This window comes from Galeopterus variegatus, unplaced genomic scaffold, assembly GCF_000696425.1.
Source record: "Galeopterus variegatus unplaced genomic scaffold, G_variegatus-3.0.2 Scaffold242, whole genome shotgun sequence".
Classification (NCBI taxonomy): domain Eukaryota; kingdom Metazoa; phylum Chordata; class Mammalia; order Dermoptera; family Cynocephalidae; genus Galeopterus; species Galeopterus variegatus.
The window spans coordinates 22,782-36,577 of NW_007726353.1; the positions used below are offsets into that span (position 1 = coordinate 22,782).

Below are 13,796 nucleotides of genomic sequence, written 5' to 3' on the forward strand. Positions count from 1 at the left end.
TGGCAGGTTTTAGAGAAGAGATAGACTTCAAAATAAAAAATATGTGCAGCCATGATGAGAGATGTATTGGTTGAATAGCACGTAACCTTATTTGTCCTTCAGATAATTGTTTCATGATAAGGTAAAAATTTTATTGTATCTTCTGATTTAATACACGCTGGATGACCTTTGGAGAGATTTAATGTCCTGTTAGTGATAATTCTGAGGGAAAAGACTCAAGTATTGAATGGGTATTATTACTATTTTATATTTATATTTTTTGAGTGTATTTTATTTAAAGGTCTTAAAGAGACCTATAAATATATCGGGATATGAGGCAAGTGTAGTGACCTAGCTTCTATACAGGGGCAAGTAATGCAATTCAGCAAACTTTCATGGAGCACCAGGCTCTATGTTCAAAATACAAAATGAATAGGATGTGATCCTTGCCTTCAAGGAGCTCACAATCAAATAAAGTTGTAAAATGATATTCACTACCATTTTGGAAAGCTCATCAAATCCCAAGGATTGTGCTTAAGTGCTTTATAAATATTTATCTCATTTAATCATGTAATTTTAAAGAATAATAGTCATGCGTGTGGACTTGCCTTACAAATATTAAGATTTATTACCAAGCTATAGTAGTTAGACCTATGTGGTATAGGCACAGTACAGTGGAACATAAAATAGAGCCAAAAAATAGACTCCTGCACATATGGCAATAATATATGACAGGACTGATATTGTATATTATTTAATAAATGGAGCTGGGATAATTGATCATCCATATAGAAATAAATATAATGGGATTACTATATCTCTTCATACACAAAAATGAGTTCCAGGCACATTGATGAATTGCTTAAGGACAGGTATACTTTCTGAGAAATGAGGTGATTTCGTTGTTTTGGGAACATCATAGACTGTAACATATATTAGCTAGAACGTTACATAAACCTAGATAGTATAGCCTGCTACATACCTGGGATATATGGTATAGCCGTTATAATCTTATGGGACCACCACTGTATATGCAGTCCATTGTGGACTGAAATGTTGTTAATGTGGCATGTGTATATTAAACTTATTGTGAAAAGTAAACCTGTGAAACTTTTAGAAGAAAATATAAGCACATATATTCATGTCTCTGTGTTTCAGGGGTGGATTTCTTGTACAAAAGATTATAATTTAAAGGAAAGACTGACAAATTTGACTAAATAAAATTAGAGCCTTTTATGATACTGTTAAAGAAGGTAAGAAGACCGAGAGAACATATTTTCAATGAGTATAACCTAGAAATTATTATTCAGTCTATATCAGATAGACACTTATAACTCAGTAAGAAAAAAGATAACCTAATAGAAAAATGGGCCAGGGATATAAATTGGCAATTCACAGTTGAGGAAACCCTAATGGCCAATAAACATAAAAAACATTACTTAACTTCAGTAGTAATTATGGAAAGTACCAGTTAAAAACCATATTGTGATATGATCACAGCCATTAGGTTGGTGAAAATTACTAACAATACCAAGTATTGAAGAGTATGTGAAATAGTTTGTTCGACACCTATTTTTGAGCACACAGTACATGCCAGTCACTGCTCTAAGTTGTTGAAATTCATTAGTAAAGAAAACAGACTATGATCCCTGCCCTCGTGGAGCTTAGATTCTAGAAGGAGATGATAGAAAATAAGCAATAAACATAATAGATAAGTAAATTATGTTGTGTGTTATAACTGATAAGTGTATTGGTGATAAGATTGGGGGGTGCGGGGGGTGGAGCAGTAGAGCAGAGGAAGAGGATAATGAGATGGAAAATAAGTTGTAGTATTATATGTAGGGCTATCAGATTAGATTTCATTGAGAACCTGGGTGAAAAGTGAGCCAAGACTTTGAAGGCTGTTAGGAAATTAGCCAACGAGATATCTGGGGAAGAACAGCATTTTAGGCAGAGTGAATAGATTAGCATAAGGCCTGAAGGCAGAAGAATACTGATATGTTTAGGGAACAATAGAGTCTCCAGTGTGGCTGAATAGAGAGTTCGGTGTGCAAGGGGGAGAAGAGGTCAGAGAGAGATTGGAGAGGGGTGGTGTGCTGCCCTTCTAGGTCTTTATGTGGATTTTGGCTTTTACCCTTCAGTGAAATTGGAGGCCATTGGAGGATTTTGAGCAGGAGTGTTATGATCTAACCTACCTTTAAGAAGGATTACTCTGTTAACATTGAGAATAGACTATAGAGGCCTAGGGTGGAAGCAGGAACAGGATAGTAGTCAGAAGACTGTTGAGAGGCTAGAGAAGAAACCATGACGGCTTTGGCTGCAATACCAGAAACCAGCAAGGTTTTTCATGACTCTTTTAGCAGTAAAACTTACCTAACTTGAACTCTGCTGGTGACAAATTTGAACTGAGACTCTAGAGTTTTTATCACATTTATTGTGACTATCATAAATTTTGCTCCAGAAATTTTGATGTATTTAATGTATTTTGTTGCTGCTCCAGTCCTTGTTGGGGGTATGATATATGAGGGTACTTCAAAAAAGTTTGCGGAAAAATAGAATTAAAAGATAATATGAATCTTTCTATGAACTTTTTGAAATACACACACATACACACACTATTACTTTAATAAACTCACCAAAAAATTCTGATTTCTGAACAATACTAGGTCCAAGGTTTTTGTTTAAGAGATTAGAAGCATGTGTCTGTGGAGATAGTGAGAAAATGGTTGATTCTGGATGTATTTTAAGTTAGAGCCATTAAGAGTTCCTGATGGGTGGGACATATAGGGTATATAAAAGACAGAGGAGTCCAGCTGTCCAGAGTTTTGGTCTGAATAACCAGAAGAATAGAGTTACCATCATCTGAGATGGAGAAAAGCTACAGGTGCAGTCAGTTTTGGTGGAAAGAACAGTTCAGTTTTGGACATGTTGGCTTTGAGGTGTTGAGTAGGCAGTTAGTTGTAAGTGTTTGGAGTTTAGGAAACAGGTCTGGGAAGGAGAAAACTTATGAAGTGTTGGAGGGGGAGGGTAAATTGGTACAATTGTTTTGCGGGGCAGTTTGGAATATCTGATATTTTATGACTCAGCATTTCCACATCTAAGTGTTACACTTCCAGGAAACTTTATATGTGTGCATTAGGAAACAAGTACGAGAATATTTACAGGAGTATTGTTTTGACAGAGAAGAAAAACATGGAAAGAAAAATTTCATTTACTGGAGAATGGATAAATAAATATTGGTATATTTATAGATTGGACTTCTGTCTACAGATTAATAAATTAAAGTGAAATATATTTGCATGGGTGAATCATCCAATTTTTATAATGTTGACAAGTTAGCAGATGAATACATATAATACGAACCCATGTATATATAAATGAAAAACATGTAAAACAAAACTAACAATTATTTATGAATATATATAATAAATATAAAACATATGGAAAAAACAAACAGCAAATTAAGAATAGTTGTCAAGTGGGGACTGGTGGGAGGAGGAATTTGATATATTTGGAAAGCAAGTCACAGGGGCTCCAGCTGTTATTATAAGGGTTATTTCTCATGCCAGTGGTGTGTGCAGTCATCTCTTTGTTATATTATTTTCTATACTTCTTTATTTGTCTAAAATATTTTCTAATTAACTACTTCCCTCCCCTTCCCATCCCATTTTGTTCCTTTCCTATTCTTGCCTCTAAGGATTTCTATCATTTACAATTCATCAGCAGTTAGTTAATGGCTGGCCGAAAGAGTGCCTGGAATCCACACTGGGGAGATGGTTCCATCTAGTGGGAAAAATGTCACAAGTATTCTATGATACATTCCTTTTAGGAAGGAAGAATAAATAAAGAGGTAATAGATAATCTGACTGTTCTTTATTTTACTAAAATTCAAGAGGCAAGGGAAAAGATTATCATTTAGAAATATTTTGGGCCTGCCTGTGGCTCACTTGGGAGAATGTGGTACTGACAACACCAAGGCAAGGGTTGAGATCCCCTCACCGGTCATCTTAAAAAAAAAAAAGAAAGAAAGAAATATTTAGTCTTTGCCATTATTAAGATAGTGCTATAAATCTCCTAGGACATTTAGGCATTTCTACAGATAGGTCCTTATTTCTGACTAATTTGGGTGTGTTTTGTTTTTCAGAAGGAGTTGAGCCTTCCAAGAAGAGGCAGCTTGTAAGTAGATTATTATTACCATTATGATTATGTTATGATCTCCTATTTAAGAATCCCTCTTGGGAACTATTCTCAGTATCACTTGGAGGAATCCCATTCCAGAATTTTTTTTGTGGACTCTTCCTATCTGGGCCAGGGAAGCCAGTGGGCCAGGTGACTTCTCCTGCTGGATCAGATCTTCCCCTCTTCCCCACGCCTCCTCCCCCCAGATTCCCTTCCGTGTCTCAGTTTTTGCCTAGCATTTGGGCAAAGCTTCCACTTAAATATACATCACAATCTTACCCTTGTGTTTTAGGATTTACTGAGTTTTGGTAGGCTGAAGCTAAAAAGGTAGAATGTTAAAATTGAAACTGCATCTACATCGGTTCTGTAACATAGTACTAGGGGAAGACCAACTTTTCTGACAAGTTGGGCAAGGACAGCTAAGTTTGGAGAGTAGTTTGAAATAGGTCCCCAAACTTTTTTTTTTCCTCTTTCTTTCCAGCTTCAGAGTTAGGGGAGATTGGTAAATAGTCTTTGTCCTTTGATTTTAATTTCTTATATTTTCTTGGATTGCCTTTTCTCTAAGAATTCTATTGGGGTGATATTGGGGTGGTGTCATCTAGAATGTTGAAATATGGAGTCTGAACTTAATGAATTGGAATCTTTATGTTGGCACCCAAGAACCTGTATTATATACACCCATGCCATATCCACACCTACTCCCACCAAGATTTACTAAAAACCAAATTTGGTAAACACTAAGGAAACAGCTGTGATAAAACTATGGATTCGAAACTTTTCCTTAAAGAAACATAAGAGAAGTAATTAAGGAGGAGGATTCATATTTATTAAGTATACTTTATGTATACATCATATGCTTTTTAAAAAATGTATGAAACACATAGCAATTCTTTCTGTTATTGTCCTTTTTGTAAAAATGCTGTAGTGGTTGGGCCGGCCTGGTGGCGCACTGGAGAGTGCGCCGCTTGGGAGCGTGGCGGCGATCCCGCCGAGGGTTCGGATCCCTTGTGGAGACCGGTTCCCACTCACTGGCTGAGCGCGGTGCGGGCGCAACACCGAGGGTTGCGATCCCGTTGCCGGTCCCCGGTACAGGCGCGACACTGAGGGTTGCGATCCCGTTACCGGTCAGTAAAAAAGAAAAAAAAAAGGAAAAAAAATGCTGTAGTGGTTAAATTATCCTCTGAGATTTGTGTAAAGCCTTTTTGGCTGGTTTATGAAAGCTTATCATGGTTTCATATAAAGAGGTTCAAGTTATGAGTCAGAAAACTCCTGTGGTTCAGTCTTGGCTGTGTCACTTAACTAGCTTTGTAAACCTAGACAAATCACTTCCTCTCCTTTACCCTCAATTGCCTTTTCTATAAAATGAAGATCATGACACCTACTTTTCCTTCTTATTAAAGCTATCGGAAGGATCACTTAATATATGTTATAGTGCTTAATTACTTATAGATTTGTTCTAAGATTATTATTTTTAGGATCCTTGTAAACATATTGGGTTAAATTGGGATAAATTCTATGATTTAGGAGCCACAATTTTTCTTTAAATTCAGTTTTGGCTGTGGATCTCAGTTGTAACTTCACAAGGAGTCTTCTATAAACTGGGCAAGTCTTAGTGGAGTGATACACTGAGGAGGGAGTGGCTTTTCAACATAATATTCAGCAAATATTTGTACTTGGTCATTTTCTTACTATTTCTGGCTTTTTAAATTTTTTTTTTAAAGTTTCATCTATTTGGGAACTCTCTCAGATTTGCCTTTTCTTAAGATTAAGCGAAATGGCCGGCCCGGTGGCGCACTGCTACAGTGCACCGCTTGGGAGCGTGGTGGCGCTCCCGCCGAGGGTTCAGATCCCACATACAGACCGGCCGCTCACTGGCTGAGCGAGGTGCGGGCGCAACACCGAGGGTTGCGATCCCGTTGCCGGTCCTGGACCGGTACGGGCGCAACACTGAGGGTTGCGATCCGTTGCCAGTCACAAAAAAAGACAAAAAGGAAAAAAAAAAAAAAGATTAAGCAAAATGAATTAAGGTTTGCAGCAGGTAGCTTCTTCCAAGAATGTGTGCCTACAATGAATGGAGTTGCCGGGAAGGAGGAGAAGCAGGAATATCCTTATTTTTATTTGATGCTGGAAGAAGTTTTTGGTCATTTTAGTTTTAAACTAGAGGAATTTTAGGGCCAGCCCATGGCTCACTTGGGAGAGCCTGGTGCTGACAACACCAAGTCAAGGGTTAAGATCCCCTTACCGGTCATCTTTAAAAAAAAAAAATAATAAGCATAAACATAAAAAAATAAACTAGAGGAATTTTTTGATCATTTTTGTGGTATCTAAAGTTAGGTCTACTCTAAGTACCTTAAAAATGTTTAATTAATAAGGATCAGAAATAGGCTTTCCCTCCTCTTTTTGATAAAGTAACTTACATTTATAAACAATTGATCATTCAGTAAATACGTTTAAATACCTACTGTGTGTTGGGCATGCATACATATGTATATGTATAGTGACTTTGGTAACTTTAGGGAAGAGAGCTTCTAAATTTGAATATGAGGGGGCCGTGGCTCACTGCGGGGAGTGTGCTGATGACAACACCAAGTCAAGGGTTCGGATCCCTATATAGGGATGGCTGGTTCACTGACTTCAAGAGCGTGGTGCTGACAACACCAAATCAAGGGTTAAGATCCCCTTACCCGTCATCTTTAAAATAAAAATAAATAAATAAATAAATAAATTTGAATATGAGGGATGAGAACATCCTCCATGCCTGCCACAGTAAGGGTTGGTTATGGAAGTTCTTTTGGCCTAGCTCATACCATTTATTTTAGATGTAGCTTCCTGAAATTAAATCATTTTCATTTTTAGAAAGCGATTTCATATTTAAACCCATCTGGGCATTTTTAAAATGTATTAAAAAGTCTAGTCTAGATTATCAGACCTAAGGGAGTTAATAGCCTTGTTCAAAGTGTACATGTCTTTGGAAAAGTAATTTGAAATTCTAAAGGTATTTGTAATGGTTTACCCAAGCTAGAGGAGTATTGTATTTTACCTTTCCAGCTCTGTGGAGGGGCCTCTTTTTGGCAATTCCTTCCAAACAGGATAGTTTCTCATTTGTGAATTTCAGCACCAATACCTAGGCCCTACACTTGGGAGCTCAGTGTAGATAGTGTTTGTGTCTCTAGTACCCAGAAAGTCAAGTTTTTCTAATACCCATTACAACTTAAGATAATTATCCTCATATTTCATGAAATGTCTTGCTTTATTTCTTACAGGCTACAGGTAGTTAGTGGAAGTAAAGAATGGACTGTAGGAACGAAGAGGTAGCTGTAGCACCCATCATTGTGTGTGTGTGTGTGTGTGTGTGTGTGTGTGTGTGTGTGTGTGTGTGTGTGTGTGTGTGTGTGTCGATGTTGCTGGCCTTTTTTCTTAGAGCCCTTGGGGATAGTTATCCTTTTGTGCTGTCAGCTTATTCCTTTGGGTAGTGGACTTGGACACCACATATTGGATGAAACTAAATGTCTAGTGTCTAAAATGATAGTTAGTGGGCAGGGAGGAGTTCCTGGGGCTCAAGAGCATGATGTGTCAAATTATGCCCCTGTGAAATTAACACAGTGTCATGTACTTTCCCACTCTGATGCAACTTGACGCCTGGATCAAAGTCTGTGGAGAATGTGCTAAAAAGAGATACCACCTGCTGCAGACACAGAGTAAATCATTTATGAGGTATCAGTGGTTTGTGATATAGGGCTTTTGTTTTTCTACGGAGCTTTAAAAATCAGGAAATTTTGGTACGTTTAAGGACTGTGAAGGCCAGAGTGATAGCTTTGTGTTGCATTTAAGAGCCTGTCTTTTAAAAACTGGTCTTATAGGGCCGGCCCGGTGGCGCACTGGAGAGTGCGCCGCTTGAGAGTGCGGCGGCGCTCCCGCTGAGGGTTCGGAGCCCATGTGGAGACCGGTTCCCGCTCACTGGCTGAGTGCGGTGTGGGCGCAACACCGAGGGTTGCGAATCCCGTTGCCGGTCCCTGGTACGGGCGCAACACCGAGGGTTGCGATCCTGTTACTGGTCAGTAAAAAAGACAAAAAAGAAAAAAAAAACTGGTCTTATATAGGAAATGATCTCACATAAGTTCTCTCCCTTTCTGGTGGGAAGGCAGGGGTTGGCAGAGGTGGGCAGGGATGGAGCAACAGTCATCACTAATTTCCCTACAGGAACCATTTTGTTGTTAAAAGATAGACATGGTCATCAATGAGCTGTAAGCGTGTGGACACAGGACCGGAAAATCCTTGTGAGTCCATTTTTGTCACTGTTATTTTGAGAGTAGCTATTGTTATGCTCATTATCCCTAAATTTATGTCTCTAGGCCTACAACTGCCAATTCACTGTAATCTACTTGGATATCTCAGAGACAGCCAAACTTTAGCATTGATGAAACTGAAGTCATTGATCTCTTAATTTTCTCTCCTTCTTTCTACTAACACTACTTGCCACTATGGACCACTGCCACTGCTTTTCGTTCCTTTCTGCTGTGGGCCATGGTATGTTCATATAGTTCAAGCCATTGTAATCTCTTGTCTCTGGTACTGCTATACCGTCCTCCCTGGTCTGTCTCTGTCTACCATTGCTTACCCCCAACTTAACCATCCATCTTATAATAGCTAGAAAAAGCTTTTTAAAATGCAGATTTGAGGGGCAGGCTCGTGGCTCACTTGGGAGAGCGTGGTGCCGACAACACCAAGTCAGGGGTTAAGATCCCTTTACTGATCATCTTTAAAAAAAAAAAAATGCAGATTTGTTATTAGATGTTTCTTTAAACTCCTTCAGTGATTTTTTTTTTTATTATCCTTAGTACTCTTGATAATACTTTTTATTACTCTTATCACATCTGACTATGTGCACAATCTGGTTCTTATCTTTGTCTCCATATTTTGCACAATATGTTCCCAGTGCCTGGAATGCTCTTTCCCCATCTATACTTAGTTCCTACTTATCTTTCAAGTGTCAGTTTACATCTCATTTCTGATGGCCATGTCTTTGCTGGCCTGGTATAGCAGGAAATCCAGGCCCCCCTCTTCCCTCTAAGCACTCCCTCCGGGACCCCCTCAGAGTCCCATGTGTCAGTGATACTGCAGGGGCCACGGGGGAGGGGGGCACCTCGTTGGGGCCTAGGCAACAAGCCTCTTGGAGCATGGGCTCCCTTCTTTCAACAAAGGCAGCTTCCAGTTCTCAGACACCCCCCAGGCTGTGGAGGGGCCCCAGGAGGGTGTGTGCTCAGGACTCCACAACATGCATGGGTGGTTTGCAGAGCCCTGTGGGTCTCAAGCCTGACCAGCCAAGATTCCTCTTTCTGAAAAGAAACAAACACAACCTTCTGTTTTTCAAAAATGGCTATACTCCCGAATTTGTCCTATGTCCTCCTGGAGTCCTTCCCCGAGGTCCCAGCAGAGGAGCTGATGAGGTCTTGTCCACCCAAGAAGCACCTGGCTTCTTCCTTGGGCCATGGGCAGGGTGTGGCCCTGAGAAGCAGGAGGCAAGGTGTCCTGTTGTGCTGCATTTTTGAGGAAATAGCTACTCAGAGGCTGTCAGTGCTAGAGAGTGCAGAGCCGTCTTTTGGGGTCCTAGAGAGGATTAGGGGAGCCCTGGGAGGGGGCTTTCAGCTGTGATTCCTGCATCTCCATCTCACGGCTGTAAACTTGGACAGGGCCAGCTCCATGATCTGCAGGGCCCTGTGCAAAACGAAAAAGTAGGGTTCCCCGTTCAAGACTCAGTAAGAATTTCAAGACGATGACAGCAAAGCATTAAACTGAGCTCATGTCTTTCCTAAGGGTGGGTCCCTATATAATGCCCAGGCCATGCAGCCATGAAGCCGGTCCACTTGGAACCTTCTGGAACATGATCCCTCCTCTATTCTCACCCCACCTCCCCATGAGTCACCCGGGTCCACTGATTCTTCCCAAGGAATAATGCTGTGGCCACCTTAAACTTTGCCCATCTTTCAAATATTAGGAAGTAGTTCATTCATTCATTCAATGGCTCAACCAATTTTTCTTTAGAACTTGACTCTAGAGATAGAGCCATGAGCAAGACAGATGAATATCCCCCCCTTCATGGAGATTATATTCCCTTAGGGAATAGAGACACTCACAACACAATTGTTTTAAAGAAAGATTTGAACTGTAAAGACAATGAAACCTGGAGAGGGCTGGGCAGGGGCCGTGCTGAGCACCTTGGGGAGGGATCTGAGGCTGAGCAAGGACCGGGCCAGGCAAAGCCCTGGGAATGGTGCTACAGGTGGAGGGGATGGTGAGTGCAAAGGCCCTGGGGCAGGAACAAGAGCGACATGCTCAGTGTCATGGGGCAGGAGCCCAGGGAGCAAGAGGGAGTGAATCCGATGAGCCCAGGGCCTGGGCAGGGGTCTAGTGTTGCAGAGCCTGAAAGCCCAGATGACAAGTCTGGATCTTATCTGAAGTGAGCTGGGATTCCCTGGAGGGTTTTGAGCAGAAGCATTGTGATTTGTTGCATAATTTAAAAGTATCACTGAAGACAATTTGGGGACAGAGCAAAAAGGGAGGCCGGGGGAAGCAGGGAGCTACTGCAGTGGTGCAGGCAAGGAAGGGCAGGGACCTGCAGCCTGGGACAGTGGCCTTTGTCCCCAGTTAACCCCATAGCCTTGGTTATGCGAGATGAGGCCACTCACGTGTTCTCTTGTGACATCTTCTCTTCAAAGGATTAGAAGGATTTCATCTCCTACACTTCTGGGATTTGGAATAAGGAGTCACACCCAGTCCCACCAGTGGTTAGAAAACCCAGATTGGCTGGAATCTGGTGGAGTGGCTGGCATCTGCAGCCAGTGCCTGAAGGCTCAGGGGACGTGTCCTGGACATAGAGAGGGTCTCCTCATCCTGATGGCCATGTCTTTGCTGGCCTGGTATAGCAGGAAATCCAGGCCCCCCTCTTCCCTCTAAGCACTCCCTCCAGGACCCCCTCAGAGTCCCATGTGTCAGTGATACCTCAGGGGCCACGGGGGAGGGGGGCACCTCGTTGGGGCCTAGGCAACAAGCCTCTTGGAGCATGGGCTCCCTTCTTTCAACAAAGGCAGCTTCCAGTTCTCAGACACCCCCCAGGCTGTGGAGGGGCCCCAGGAGGGTGTGTGCTCAGGACTCCACAACATGCATGGGTGGTTTGCAGAGCCCTGTGGGTCTCAAGCCTGACCAGCCAAGATTCCTCTTTCTGAAAAGAAACAAACACAACCTTCTGTTTTTCAAAAATGGCTATACTCCCGAATTTGTCCTATGTCCTCCTGGAGTCCTTCCCCGAGGTCCCAGCAGAGGAGCTGATGAGGTCTTGTCCACCCAAGAAGCACCTGGCTTCTTCCTTGGGCCATGGGCAGGGTGTGGCCCTGAGAAGCAGGAGGCAAGGTGTCCTGTTGTGCTGCATTTTTGAGGAAATAGCTACTCAGAGGCTGTCAGTGCTAGAGAGTGCAGAGCCGTCTTTTGGGGTCCTAGAGAGGATTAGGGGAGCCCTGGGAGGGGGCTTTCAGCTGTGATTCCTGCATCTCCATCTCACGGCTGTAAACTTGGACAGGGCCAGCTCCATGATCTGCAGGGCCCTGTGCAAAACGAAAAAGTAGGGTTCCCCGTTCAAGACTCAGTAAGAATTTCAAGACGATGACAGCAAAGCATTAAACTGAGCTCATGTCTTTCCTAAGGGTGGGTCCCTATATAATGCCCAGGCCATGCAGCCATGAAGCCGGTCCACAGGGGTGGGGGAATAGATCTCTCTCCTTCTTATAATGCCACCAGTCCTGTAAGATTAGGCTCCCACCCTTACGACCTCAATTAACCTTAATGCCTAAAGACCAGTATATCCAAATTTAGTCAAACTGGGGGTTAAGACTTCAACATACAAATTTTGGGGAGACACAATTCAGTCAATAGTAGATGTTAAGCTCCATGAGTTCAGGACCATGTTGGGTGGCACAATACTCTGTTCTGTCCCCATAGCCTAGTATCGAGTTTAACACATAAGCAGTCATTTGGGCATGTTTCTAAAATTTGTATGGTCTGGGATGAGAATGCAAATAGAGATATGAATGTTTAAGAGTTTTAAATAGAGCTAACAAACTATAAAATAAAATACGTCTGTCATCTTACTTTGAAAAATATGGTTGCATAATGACAAACTTAAAAATATGTTTAAAGCTATTGATTTAAAAAAAACAAACACATATTAAATATTTAACTCATTATTAGTAAGGGAACCAGGCAGGTATAAAAGCCAGTNTCTCTCTCTCTCTCTCTCTCTCTCTCTCTCTCTCTCTCTCTCTCTCTTTCTCTCTTTTTTTTCCTTTTTCCAGATTTCCTTACAGTCTTTCACCTTTTGATCTGAAATAATCTCAAACATTTTGCTCACAAAACAAGGGTGGTCTTGTTAGGTTTGGCCTGAGTATTTACATAGTGTAGCAAGAATGTTAATTCACATAAGGCCTTCTTAAATTTGCTTTGCTGTAAATTTTTATAAAGAATATCAGATTGGACTTTTATTTTTTTTTTGTCTTTTTTCGTGTCCGGCAACGGATCGCAACCCTCAGTGTCGCGCCCGTACCGGACCGGGACCGGCAACGGGATCGCAACCCTTGGTGTTGCGCCCGCACCTCGCTCAGCCAGTGAGCGGGAACCGGTCTGTATGTGGGATCCGAACCCCCGCCGCCGCGCTCCCAAGCGGCGCACTGTAGCAGTGCGCCACCGGGCCGGCCCTGGACTTTTAAAGAATTCTTTTTCCCCCCCTTTCTTGGCACCTTGCCATTAACGGAGTTATGAACCCTTGATTTTGGTGTTATAAGGCCATGCTGTAACCAATAAAGGGTTCTATTATTTGTATTTTGAGGCTAGGAAGCCAAGCCTAAGAAATTTTCCATCAGATTTCACCTGCAGTATCTATACATTTGGGTGAATTCCTCTCTTCTTGAAGTTCCCAAAATATCCTAAGGGTCTTGGTCCTGCCAGGAAGTGATCTTCCTTGCTATCTGTAAGACTGTACCCTGTGAAGCTGCGAACCAGGTTGGTTTTTTTGGGGGGTGGGGGGTGGGGGTTGTAAATATTGGCTCCATAAAGTCAACCATAGTTCCCTAAAAGTGGCTTGTTATACCTGATTAAATGTGCATTATTCTCAAATGTGACATTTCAGTCAAGCCCTTGGTTGCATAACCTTTTTTTTTTTTTTTTTTTTTTTTTTAANAAATATGGTTGCATAATGACAAACTTAAAAATATGTTTAAAGCTATTGATTTAAAAAAAACAAACACATATTAAATATTTAACTCATTATTAGTAAGGGAACCAGGCAGGTATAACAGCCAGTTCGAAGGACAAGTGAAAGAAGCACAAATTAATATGCAGCAAAGGAATGTTGAAATAAATTTATAAGTGGTTACAAAACTGGAGTTTTCCATGGGGAAAAGTGAAGTCAGTTGAACCTCCATTATATAGAATTTATTTGTGTCTGTAGACAAGAATTAATTTGCATTGCTATCAGTTATTTATAACTTGCAGAGTTGTAAAATACCTCAACGGCTATGAAAGACTATAGTCAAAAAACCCAGAAGAGTATCTAAACAATGCATAGTTTTCCATTGGAAATACCTAGTAAT

At 41.4% G+C, this 13,796-nt stretch overlaps 1 protein-coding gene across 2 annotated transcripts in view; it reads left to right on the top strand.

Annotated features, from left to right (window-relative positions):
* The first annotated feature begins 4,123 nt into the window (after window positions 1-4,123).
* Window positions 4,124-13,796, top strand: part of MAST2 (microtubule associated serine/threonine kinase 2) — a 135,113-nt gene continuing 125,440 nt past the window's right edge. For both annotated transcript variants that reach the window (XM_008566433.1, XM_008566434.1), the window contains exon 1: window positions 4,124-4,155. The gene's annotated coding sequence lies outside the window, so the exon portion shown is untranslated. The remainder of the gene's footprint in view (window positions 4,156-13,796) is intronic.